Below are 13,535 nucleotides of genomic sequence, written 5' to 3'. Positions count from 1 at the left end.
ACATTAATTGACAACAGGTGGATTGACTTGGCCACTCACCTTCTCTGCCCCTGCCCTCCATTCACAAACTGATGCTTGGCCATGTCCCTGCTGCCACATACCCCCACCACCCGACTCAAGCCAGGGAGCCGTCCAGCCTGCAGTGGACTCCCGCCTCCCCTGGACATGACAGGAAGTCCGCCACCACCATCTGCTCCCCCAGCCTGTGTGTGGCCCACCTCGAATTTAAACAGCTGGAGGGCAAGATACCAACGGGTGATCTGAGCATTGGCATCCTTCATGCAGTGGAACCACCAGAAAGGTGCATTGTCCAAACAGAGGGTGAATGGGTGCCCCAGCAGGTAGTCTTGGAGGGCAAGGACTGCCCACTTTATGGCCATACACTCCTTCTTGATGGTGCTGTACTTGCTTTCATGCATTGAGAGTTTGTGGCTGATGTGCAGCATGGGACACTCCTCGCCCTTCACCTTCTGTGACAGAACGGCCCCCAGCCCTCTATCTGATGTGTCTGTCTGTAAAATAAAGGGGAGAGAGAAGTCAGGGGAATGTAAAAGTGGCACCCCACACAGTGCAGCTTTTACTCTAATGAAAGTCTGTTGGCACTGCTCCATCCACTGGACTGGATCTGGTGCTCCCTTTTGAGTGAGATCAGTTAGTGGTCTGGTGATGTTCAAATAATTAGGTATGAACCTACAATAGTAGCCAGCCACCCCCAGGAACTGTCTCATCCCCTTTTTGGTCTTGGGCCTCAGGCAGGCCACAATCACTGCAGTCTTGTTAATTTGGGGACGCACCTGCCCATGACCCAAGTGGAAACCCAGATACTGTACTTCCACCTGCCCAATTGCACACTTTTTTCGGATTATCTGTGAGACCCACATGCCTCAGTGATGCTAGGATGGCCCTAAGGTGTTTCAGGTGCCTCAGCCAATCACTGCTATAAATAATGATGTCGTCGACGTACGCTGCCACGTAGGCAGCATGAGGGTGGAGGATCTTGTCCATGAGCCACTGGAATGTAGCAGGAGCCCCAAATAACCCAAAAGGAAGCAGACAAATTGGTGTAACCCAAATGGTGTGGAAAAAGCTGTTTTCTCTTGGGATAGAGGGGTCAAGGGGATCTGCCAATATCCCTTTATTAGATCTAGCGTCTAATAAAAGTGAGCAGCATCTAACTGATTGAGCAACTCATCAATGCGATGCATTTAGTATACATCAAATTTAGACACCACATTGACTTTTCTATAGTCCACACAGAACCGGACCAAGCTGTCGGTCTTGGGAACCAGGACCAACGGGCTGCTCCAGTCACTGTGGGACTCCTCGATTATGCCTATTTCAAGCGTGGTCTTGAGTTCATCCCTAACCACCTTTTTTGGTGTTCAGGCAAGTGGTAAGGGCGGCTATGTGCCACCACCCCTGGGGGCATCTCAATATTCTATGAGTGGGTGGGTGCAGCCAGGAAGGGGCAAGAACATGTCAGAAAAGGGGCAAGAACATGTTGGAAAATTCCTTCTGCAACTTGGCCACCTCCATGAGTTGAGCCGGTGAGAGGTGGTCTCCACAAGGGACCGGAGTGGTTTGAGATGTTACTTTTTTTTTACCTCTGGCTCCAGCTCCACCTTTTCTGGAACTACCAATGGCAATGCCATGGGGACCCCCTCATTCCACTGTTTTAACAGGTTCAGGTGGTAGATTTGCAGTGCCCTGCCCCTATCCATTCACCTCACCTCATAGCCAACATCCCTGACTCACCATGAGACCTCGAAGGGCCCTTGCCACTTGATGATTAATTTGGAGCTTGACATGGGCAATAATACCTTGTCTCTTGGTGTGAACACTCTAAGGCACATGCCCCATCACAGCCGGACTTGATGTTCTTGTGCTTGTCAAATTCTACTGGGTTAAGTGCCTGAGGGTGTGGAGTTTTGTGCACAGGTCGAGAATGTACTGAATTTTGTTCTTGCTCAGTGACGGTCCCTCTTCCCAATTTTCTCATAGCATGTACAAAATGCCATGCAGCTTATGCCCCATATAATAACTCAAATGGTGAAAAACCTGTGGAGGCTTGCGGGACCTCTTGTACTACAAATAACAGGGGCTTGAGCCATTTATCCCAATTACATGCACCCTCACTTACAAATTTCTGAATTAAGATTTTGATTATCTGATTGAATCGTTTCACTAAGCCATCCATTCGTGGGTGATAGACACTAGTGCAGATAGACTTAATTCGCAATAACCCATACAGTTTGCACAATGTGCATGACAAATGTAGTGCCTTGGTCTGTCAGGATTTCTTTCGGAATCCCGACCCAGGAGATAATACGGAAGAGCACTTCCACAATACTGCATGCTGATATATTGTGGAGAGGCACCGCTTCCAGATATCTTGTTGCATAGTCCACCAGACCTAAAATAAAGTGATAGCCCTGTGCTGACCAATCTAATGGCCTGACAAGATCCATACCAATTCTCTCAAAAGGGGTCTCAATTAGAAGAAGAGGGTGCAAAGGTACTTTTGGAGTGGCCATGGGATTTACTAATTGGCATTCGTGGCATGCTGCATACCACCGACAACCATCCCCGTGAATCCCTGGCCAATAGAACCTAGCCATTATTTGAGTTAGTGTTTTATCCTGCCCTAAGTGTCTGGCCATGGGATTAAAGTGAGCTGCATGGAATATGAGTTCCCGACGGCTCTTTAGGATTAACAACTGGGTTATCTGTTCACTGGTTTGAGTGTGCTGCATCACTCAGTACAACCTATCTTTAATAATAGTGAAATATGGGAAGGCCAGTGTCACATTTGGCTGGAGAGTTTGACTATCGATTACTCTTATTTGGTCAAACACATGATGTGGAGTCTCGTCTTGTGACTGCTCTAACAGGAAATCTTCAAGGGAATCCCCGAGGGAGGGAGGAGGGGTGAGCTGCTCCTCACTCCTCATATTGCGCTGACGTGGTGCTGATGTAGATGGCTCTGTGACAACTTCCCCAGTCAATGCCACACTAGGATCTTCTTGTGACATAATAATGCAGGACCCACCTCATACTATGTGTTCCATCAGTCCTTTGAATCCTGGCAAATCAGTTCCCAAAATCAGCTAGTGGATGAGACAAGGATTAACCACCACCTTTATTCTATACTTTTCTCCCTGAAATAGATTGTGGATGGACACTGATGGGTAGTTGTGAACATCCCCCTGCACACACAGCACCTTCACCACTTGTGCTCTCCCCAATGGCTCACCTTGCACCAGGCTTTGGTGGATTGAGGTCAGATTACAGCCGGAATCCACCAATGCATGATATGTATCCCCTTGCACACTTACTGGTATACAATATGCTCTGGCCTGATTGGGGGTGATCTCTGGCATGTCGGGAATCCAGACCACCGCTCCCCCACCTCCATTGCGGAGCACTGACTCTGATGATGTCTTGGCTTCCTGCAGTGCCAGCACACTGGCCCAGGCTTCTCCTCTGCACTGGTATTATGGGTGTCACTCACCTGAGGGAGAGAAGACACAGACACAGAAGGGAAAAACATGAGGGACACCACGGGTGGGTCGGGCCAGCTGGGGGGGAGACCCAGCCCACACCTCTGCAGTGGGAGAACAGGCCAGGGAAGGGAAAAAGAGAGGAAGGGGGAAGGACAGAGAAAAAGAGAGAGGCAACTCATCCTCCTGCCACCAGAACCGCTGCCAGATGGTCCTCCGCCAGTTCAATGGCTTGTTCCAGAGACGCAGGGTGATGACACTGGACCCACTCCGCCGTACCTCCTGGAAGTCGCACAATGAACTATTCCAGTGTCACCAGGTCAATGATTCCCTTGGCTTCGCAGTCATCTTCCCTCAGCCACCGCCGACAGGCATCCCGGAGCTGTTGGCCGAATGCTTACAGCCAGCTGACCCTCCAGTTTCAGCATCCAGAAGTGCTGACACTGTTATTTTGGGGAGCGGCTGACATGCTGCAGGATGGCTAGCTTCCAATCAGTGTATATGAGCCAACTGTCAATGTGGAGCTGCTGGGCGGTGAGCTGCGCCTCATCAGTCAATAGTGGAAGTAGGCATGCTGAGCGCTGCTCGACTGGCCATCCCCATGCTTTGGTTGCTTGCTCAATGAACAGTAGGAAGGCTTCTGGATCATCATGCAGACCTATCTTGGCAAGGGTGAGGTGGGGAGGGTCTGCTGCGGTGGCGGTTGACGATCCCACCAACACAAATAGGTGCCAGAACACCTGGTGATCTTCCTGCTGGGCTAGCACCAAGGCTTTGAAGCATTCTTCTTGCTCCTTCCGGAGGGGGGTCAGTGCTTGATGCTGGTTCTGCTGAGCGGTAGCAAGGGCATGGATGAGATCTTTGAACAGCAAGGACTCCATGGGGCTGGCTCTCTTTAGTACTCCCAGGTTTTGGCACCACTGTAACCCTTTCCCTGATGTGGGTGGAGTACAGAAGTATGGCAGGGGAGAGATAATGTTCACACACGTTTATTTAAGCTTTTCAGCTTCACTTGCTCACTCTAGGACACATGCATATACACACACAGTTGTCTTCTGTTCCCAAGGGCTCTCTTCTCTGCTCTCCCATTCCTTTTAATGTTTCACCATCACTGCAACACACACACACACACACACACACACACACACACACACACACATTAATTGACAGCAGGTGTAATGACTTGGCCACTCACCTTCCCTGACCCCACCCTCCATTCATAAACTGACGCTTGGCCACACCCCTGCTGCCATACCATTCAACACCGAGTCCTGCTGAATGTTTGTTTTTCCACTTTTCCCTTTTATGTTTTTTTTTTATGTTTAGAAATTTCTCTAGTTTTTTTCCCCCCAATGATGAATTAATATTGGTAAATTAAAAATTCTGATGTCTTTGTTTCACTTAAAACAATTTGCACATCCAAAAATGCAGCAAAACCTTCCCATACCAATCAATAACAACTAACTCAGCTGAATGAAGCACTACAAGTGTGCCCCCTGTCATGGTGGCATAGTTACCATTGCTATGGAGTCACGTGATGGTGCAAATCCTCTTCCCAGTAGGAACTTAACTCTACACAATAGGCTTTTCTGACTTCAGAGTCTGGTGTAATTTTTCCAGAGCACCCTGAATCTGAGATTATGCATGAGATAGCTCTTAGCCCTCACAATGCTGACAAAAACTGCCAGGACATGAAATTCTTCCCATGTTCATCTTGGATAATGTAGGGGACTCCAAAAGTGGACATAAAATAAGTTAAGGCTCTCAGAACAGAGTGAGTCATGATTGACCTGAGAGGATATACAGCAGGGTAGCATGTTGTCAGTGGGGGCATGGTCAAGCATCAGCTGTGTGTGACAAGGAGTCAAGTAGAAATGGTAGGTAATACCTGCTGAGTTTCACCCTTGTTTGATTACTGGAGATTTTCTTGAGTGTGTTTTCTCTGTTCTTCCAGAGAGAGGACAGTAATCAGAGAGAGAGATACCCAGGACCATGTGTGTGTGTGTGTGTGTGTGTGTGAAAAGAAAAAGAAACAAATGTCACTGAAAAATGAATGTAGAAAAAAATGAAAATGCACCTTGAGTTTGACAGTTTTGAGCTGTTTGAGTGTTACACTAGTGCCAAAACCCAGGTAGTGAGGAATAAAAAAAAAATGCTGTCATGGAGTTCACAGCAGTCATGGAGATTCTTCAGACCATCTTTGGCAACCACCAACCTCAACATCAGGGACTCGTACTGTGCACAGATCAGCAGCACACCCAGGCTCTGCTCCAGGCCCAGTCAGATGGCCAGTAGTTCCAGCTAGTAGGTACTCCAGTGGCCACGATACTGTAGCTGACTCCCACATGCAACTGCTCAAAATGTGGCTGCAGAACAAGCCAGATATGTTTGTGGAGCTATTTGAGCATGTCACTGATGCTCTCAGTGGGCAGTTTGACTATCCTGTCAGGGGTAGCCCAGCTCAACAGTTCCCAGCCATCAAACTGCTGGAGTGTCTGGACCTGAAGTGGGCTGTTCTGCACTGGGTCAGTTGCACACCAGAATAACATCACTAGCACTTCCACATGATGATATACAGTGAGATCAGCCAGCTGTTTGCTTTAGCCCAACTGCTCTGAGATGCCTGCCAATGGTGGCTGCTGACTGGAAATGGGTGTGACACAGAGGACATCATCAACCAAATGTCACTGAAGCAGTTTGTCATTCAATTGCTGACAGGAATGTTGGCTTGGGTTCAGTGTCACCATGTGTTGACACTAGAGGAGGCTGTTTGGCTGGCAGAGGACCATTTGGTGGTGTTTCTGGGAAGATGCACTCCCGCAACTTCTCTCTCTCTCTTGCTCTCTCTCTCCTCACCCCTCCCCTCCCCCAGCATTGCAGAAACAGGGGTTAATTCTCCAGAAGCCCACTCCCCGAACCTGTGTCTCTCCCATTTTCCCTCAACCCCTTGTAGCTCTGTGCGAAGGCTGCCATTAACACACACTCTCTCTCTCTCTCTCTCTCTCTCTCTCCATTGTAACAGTCACAAGACAAAACTCTGGGGCACATTTTTGACCATGTGAGAGTAAGTGATGGTCAAAACCTCCAGCCTATTGTTGCACTCTCCTGCCCATATTCCTTGGTTATTAAAAATAGGCTATATTAATTGATGCAGGGCACTCAAACAGGACAGGAAATGACCAAGTTGCTGGTGAATCTCCTGGCCACCCCTAAAGTGCCATTGCACCCTTTACCTTTGATCAAAATACCCTTCAAAAGAATTGGCATGGATCTCATTGGGCCATTAGATTGATCTTTGTGATATTGCTTTGTGTAGTCTTAGTGGATTATCAGTGTTTGAAATACCCATCTGCAGTCTGCATTTTGCAGAATGATTTTCAAGATTGCAGAAGAAAAATTAAACAACCTGCAATTTTGCAGAATGAAAAAATCAGGCTCGGGATTCAATGGTTCTCAATTTAGCAAACTAGCGGTGCTGTAAATAAACTGAAACCTGTGCTGCACGAGCCTGACGGCGTTTTCCAGGCCAAAGTTGAGCAATATTTACGTAATACCGACGAAAGGCGACGACAACCAAATAAGGGCAGTTGACATTTTCTGATGTAAGATTTCGTCACTTTTAATACCTGCCGGGAGGACCTGACAACTACCTCGGCAGTGTTCAGCAGTTTCCGCCATGCATCTCCCAGAATTCAATGCGGCACAACAAACATGGCTCCCAACAAGAGGATTGTTTCTTCGGGGCAAGAGTCCAACAAAAATGCCCAGAAAACAAGGATGATTTTATCGTATCTCGGCAAAACCGGCAGCCAGCGTGACTCCAACAACAACAGCGACAGATCGCGCATACGCGAGGATCTCAGGGAGCAAGTCGATGGCACAGTCATAGGCCCGGTGCAGAGGAAGAACGGTGGCCCTGCTCTTGCTGAATACCTCCTTCAAATCCCAGTACTCTGTGGGAACTTGAGATAGCTCGGTGAGATCAGGGGGCTCGGCAGGAAACACAGGAGAGCTAGAGAGCAGACAAGAGGCATGGCACGCAGGGCCCCATTCCACAACCTAGCTAGTGACCCAGTCTATACGAGGGTTATGGCGGGTAAGCCAGGGAACACCTAGAATAACTGGGAACTCAGGTGAAGGAATCAGGTGCAGGGATATTTCTTCCTTGTGACCTTGAGACTGGAGGAAGACTGGAGAAGTAACTTGGGTGACTCTTCCATCACCTAACGCTTGGCCATCGAGGGCAGACACAGACAGTGGGACTTCAAGAGGAGCAGTCGGGACATTGATGCTTTGGGCGAAGTGGATATCCATAAAGTTTCCAGCCGCCCCTGAGCAGAGGTGGAAAAACCCAGGTGCAGAAAGTAAAAACCCTGCCACATTTTTGCTCCAGCCAATTCAATGAACCAGCTGATCCTAATTACCACATCCCCTAAGCCAGGTTGATGAGCTAATTGGTGAAATCACCTGTGTTGAGAGCACAGGCAGACAGAAAACCTAAGCAGGACTTTTACTTTGTCAATCCAGTTTTTCCACCTCTGCTCCTGAGTCTAACAAGGCTTGACAAGAGTGGACGGACTCACCCCAGGAGATGGAGACCGGGATGTAGATTCCTTGGTCAGGGAGTCCGGGAGAGAGGGTAGGCCCTGTCACAACCCTCCCTCGGCTGGACGGGGCGGTCCTTTTCCCAAGAGCTCGGGACATAATGCTCGGAAGTGACCAGGCTTGCCACAGTAGATGCAGCATTTGTCCCTCCTTCTGTGCTCCTTGTCGGCTACGGAGAGACGAGTACGGCCAACTTGCATGGGCTCTGGACAGTCACTGGAGGAGGTAGATGGGCTCCATGTAGAGGCAGTGAGGCCAGGGAGACTCAGGACTTGGCGGCGTTCTCTAATCCTGTTGTCCAGACGAATAGCATGTGAGATCAGAGTTTCAAGGTCACTTGGGCATCCAATAGAGGCCAGGCCATCTTTGATGGGGTCAGACAAGCCATGGTGAAAGGCTGAAACCAGGGCAGCCTCATTCCATCTGCTGACTGCTGCAAGCGTCCGGAACGATATGACGGAGTCTTTCTGTTAGGGTTCTGCTGGGATTCGAACCCGGGTCGCTGGCGTTATATATATATATATATATATATATATATATATATCTCACTGGCATGATAATCCAGCAAACCCCCACTAGGCCACCAGGGGGATGACTCAAGTGCAGAGGCGTGAGGCGAAAGTAGAGTATCAAAAACAGTTTATTTACACTATATACAGACAAAGGAAAAAACAAAAGGATAATCCAAAAGCTCAGAAGATGTACAAAAAACAAAAATATCCAAAGGGTCAAAGTCCAAAATCCAACTAAGAAAAGAAGAGGCAAAAACTCAAATGCTCAGAAGATCAAAAGGTCAAAACAAAATCCACAAAGTCCAAAAGAAAGAAGCAAAAACCAAGAATACAAAGACACAGGCAAGGTACATGGGACAGAGGGAACTAGCACTAACAGCATAGCATAGGAAAAAGACTCCGTGACAAGGGAACAAACAGAGGGCTATTTATACATACACTAATTAAGGAACAGGGCGGGGCAGGAAACAGGCAATGAAGACAAACACAAAAACACAGTGGTGGCCTCTAGAGGCTAAAACAAACATGACAAGATGGAAATAACAGTGGCCTCTAGAGGCCAAAACAGTCCCAGTCCGAACAGGACCCCCCTGAGGAGCGTCTCCTGACGTTCCCAGGGCGATCCGGATGGGCCGAATGGAAGTCCCGGCATAGTCCTTTATCTAGAATGTCCCAGGCGGGGACCCAACAGTGTTCCTCAGGGCCATAGCCCTCCCAATCTACTAGATATTGAAGCCCGCCACGGACCCGGTGGGAGTCAAGCAGGCGATGCACGGTGAACACAGTCTGACCCTGTGATCTTCGGGCCCATAGACGGCACTGCATCACATACAGGCATGCTTCTGTATTGGAAATCACAAAATGGGCTCAGGAATATTTCCAGAGAACATTATCTGTGAACACAATTCACCGTGCCATCCGCCGTTGCCAGCTAAAACTCTATACTGTAGTTCAAAGAAGAAGCCGTATCTAAACATGATCCAGAAGTGCAGATGTCTTCTCTGGGCCAAGGCTCTTTTAAAATGGACTGTGGCATAGTGGAAAACTGTTCTGTGGTCAGACGAATCAAAATTTGAAGTTCTTTATGGAAATCAGGGACGCCGTGTCATTCGGACTAAGGAGGAGAAGGATGACCCAAGTTGTTATCAGCACTCAGTTCAGAAGCCTGCATCTCTGATGGTATGGGGTTGCATTAGTGCGTGTGGCATGGGCAGCTTACACATCTGGAAAGACACCATCAATGCTGAAAGGTATATCCAGGTTCTAGAGCAACATATGCTTCCATCCAGGCGACGTCTCTTTCAGGGAAGACCTTGCATTTTCCAACATGACAATGCCAAACCACATACTGCATCAATTACAGCATCATGGCTGCATAGAAGAAGGGTCCAGGTACTGAACTGGCCAGCCTGCAGTCCAGATCTTTCACCCATAGAAAACATTTGGCGCATCATAAAATGGAAGATACGACAAAAAAGACTTAAGACAGTTGAGCAACTAGAATCCTACATTAGACAAGAATGGGTTAACATTCCTATCCCTAAACTTGAGCAACTTGTCTCCTCAGTCCCCAGACATTTACAGACTGTTGTAAAGAGAAAAGGGGATGTCTCACAGTGGTAAACATGGCCTTGTCCCAACTTTTTTGAGATGTGTTGTCATGAAATTTAAAATCACCTAATTTTTCTCTTTAAATGATACATTTTCTCAGTTTAAACATTTGATATGTCATTTTTGTTCTATTCTGAATAAAATATGGAATTTTGTTCTATTCTGAATAAAATATGGAACTTCCACATCATTGCTTCCATTTTTATTTACAGTTTGTACTTCATCCCAACTTTTTTGGAATCGGGGTTATATGTGCAGAAAGCGGTTTGGCATTTTTTTGCTGAAAGAAGGAAGGCCTTCCCTGAAAAAGATTTTTATCTGGATGGCAGCATATTGTTCTGAAACATGTATTTTACATTCAGCATTAATGATGCCTTCCCAGATGTACAAGCTACCCATGTCATGTGCACTAATGCACCCTCATACCATCACAGATGCTGGCTTTTGAACTGTGCACTGATAACAAGCCGGGTGGTCCCTCTCCTCTTTAGCCTGGAGGATGTTGTGTCCATGATTTCTAAAAAGAATTTCTACTTTTAATTCATCAGACTTTGGGAGAATTTTCCACTTTGCCTCAGTCCATTGAAAACAAGCTCGGACCCAGAAAAAGTGGCGGTGTTTCTGGATATTGTTTATATATGCTTTTAACTTGCATTTGTGGATGCAGTAATGAACTGTTTTCACAGACGATGGTTTTCTGAAGTGTTCCTGAACTCATACAGTGATTTCCACTGCAGACATGCTTCTGCTTTTAATGCAGTGTCACCTGAGGGCCTGAAGATCACAGGCATCCAATGTCAATTTTCAGCCTTGTCTCTTGCATGCAGAGATTTCTCCAGATTATCTGAATCTTCTAATGATATTATGTACCACATATGATGTGATACCCAAATTCTTTGCAAATTTACATTGAGAAACTTATTATTTTGTACAAAATTAATTTTGTATATATAAACAATGTTAAAATTTGAGGCAACACACTCAAAATAAGTTGGGAGAGGCAAAATAAGACTGACAAGTTTATAGGATATTCAGGTAACACCATTTTGTGAGATTCCACAGTAAGCAATTTAACTGGTAACATAATTGGGAATAAAAGGAACATGCACCAAAGGCTCAGTCTTTGCAAGCAAGAATGAGTCGTGGCTCACTCCTTTGTGCCAAAATTTATCAGAGAATTGCTAGTCAATTAAAAAAAAAAACATTCCTCAATGCAAGATTTTAGGTCTTTCAAAATCTAGGTTGGAAACCACTGTTGAATGTGTGTGACCTTCAAGCCCTCAGGAGGCACTGTCTGAGAAACCGTTATGTTAATGTGACAAATACAGTGAGGCAAAAAGTATTTAGTCAGCCACCAATTGTGTAAGTTCTCCCACTTAAAAAGATGAGAGGCCTGTAATTTTCATCATAGGTACACTTCAACTATGAGAGACAGAATGGGGGGAAAGAATCCAGGAAATCACATTGTAGGATTTTTAATGAATTAATTGGTAAATTCCTCGCTAAAATAAGTATTTGGTCACCTACAAACAAGCAAGATTTCTGGCTCTCACAGGCCTGTAACTTCTTCTTTAAGAGGCTCCTCTGTCCTCCACTCGTTACCTGTATTAATGGCACCTGTTTGAACTCGTTATCAGTATAAAAGACACCTGTCCACAACCTCAAACAGTCACACTCCAAACTCCACTATGGCCAAGACCAAAGACCTGTCAAAGGAGACCAGAAACAAAATTGTAGACCTGCACCAGGCTGGAAAGACTGAATCTGCAATAGTTAAGCAGCTTGGTGTGAAGAAATCAACTGTGGGAGCAATTATTAGAAAATGGAAGACATACAAGACCACTGATAATCTCCCTTGATCTGGGGCTCCATGCAAGATCTCACCCCGTGGGGTCAAAATGATCACAAGAACGGTGAGCAAAAATCCCAGAACTACATGGGGGGACCTAGAGAATGACCTGCAGAGAGCTAGGACCAAAGTAATAAAGGCTACCATCAGTAACACACTACGCCACCAGGGACTCAAATCCTGCAGTGCCAGACGTGTCCCCCTGCTTAAGCCAGTACATGTCCAGGCCTGTCTGAAGTTTGCTAGAGAGCATTTGGATGATCCAGAAGAGGATTGGGAGAATGTCATATGGTCAGATGAAACCAAAATAGAACTTTTTGGTAAAATCTCAACTTGTCGTGTTTGAAGGAGAAAGAATGCTGAGTTGCATCCAAAGAACACCATATCTACTGTGAAGCATGGGGGTGGAAGCATCATGCTTTGGGGCTGTTTTTCTGCAAAGGGACCAGAACGACTGATCCGTGTAAAGGAAAGAATGAATGGGGCCATGTATCGTGAGAATTTGAGTGAAAATCTCCTTCCATCAGCAAGGGCATTGAAGATGAAACTTGGCTGGGTCTTTCTGCATGACAATGATCCCAAACACACCACCCAGGCAACGAAGGAGTGGCTTCGTAAGAAGCATTTCAAGGTCCTGGAGTGGCCTAGCCAGTCTCCAGATCTCAACCCCAAAGAAAATCTTTGGAGGGAGTTGAAAGTCTGTGTTGCCCAGCGACAGCCCCAAAACATCACTGCTCTAGAGGAGATCTGCATGGAGGAATGGGCCAAAATACCAGCAACAGTGTGTGAAAACCTTGTGAAGACTTACAGAAAACATTTTACCTCTGTCATTGCCAACAAAGGGTATATAACAAAGTATTGAGATGAACTTTAGTTATTGACCAAATACTTATTTTCCACCATAATTTGCAAATAAATTCTTTAAAAATCAGACAATGTGATTTTCTGGATTTTTTTTTCTCATTTTGTCTCTCATAGTTGAAGTGTACCTATGATGAAAATCACAGGCCTCTCTCATCTTTTTAAGTGGGAGAACTTGCACAATTGGTGACTGACTAAATACTTTTTTGCCCCACGGTATAACCACATGGGCTTGGGAGTACTTCAGAAAAAAAAAAAAAACAACCATTGTCACTTAAGAAAATCCACTGCTGCATCCAGAAATGCAACCTGAAACTGTATTACACAATGGGGAAGTCATTCATCAGAATCATGTTTACTGGGCAAATATTCTAAATTCATTTATACTGGTCAAATTCTAACTTAATTTATATTTACAAAATACAATTAATTTGGTCCGTAAAACTCTTGAAAATCTTTTCTTTTTGCTTTAGTCAATTAAATAAAGCTTCACATGAATGAAAAAAAAAAATCAGAGGGTTTTTTTTTTTTTTGGGGGGGGGGGGATATCCCAACTTTTCTGGAAATGCATTTTATATTTTGTTTGTGGACTTGATT

The sequence above is a fragment of the Neoarius graeffei genome, chromosome 6, assembly GCF_027579695.1.
Source record: "Neoarius graeffei isolate fNeoGra1 chromosome 6, fNeoGra1.pri, whole genome shotgun sequence".
NCBI classification, from domain to species: Eukaryota; Metazoa; Chordata; class Actinopteri; order Siluriformes; family Ariidae; genus Neoarius; species Neoarius graeffei.
The sequence above is the reverse complement of the archived record's forward strand: the minus strand, read 5'-3'. Positions refer to the sequence as shown.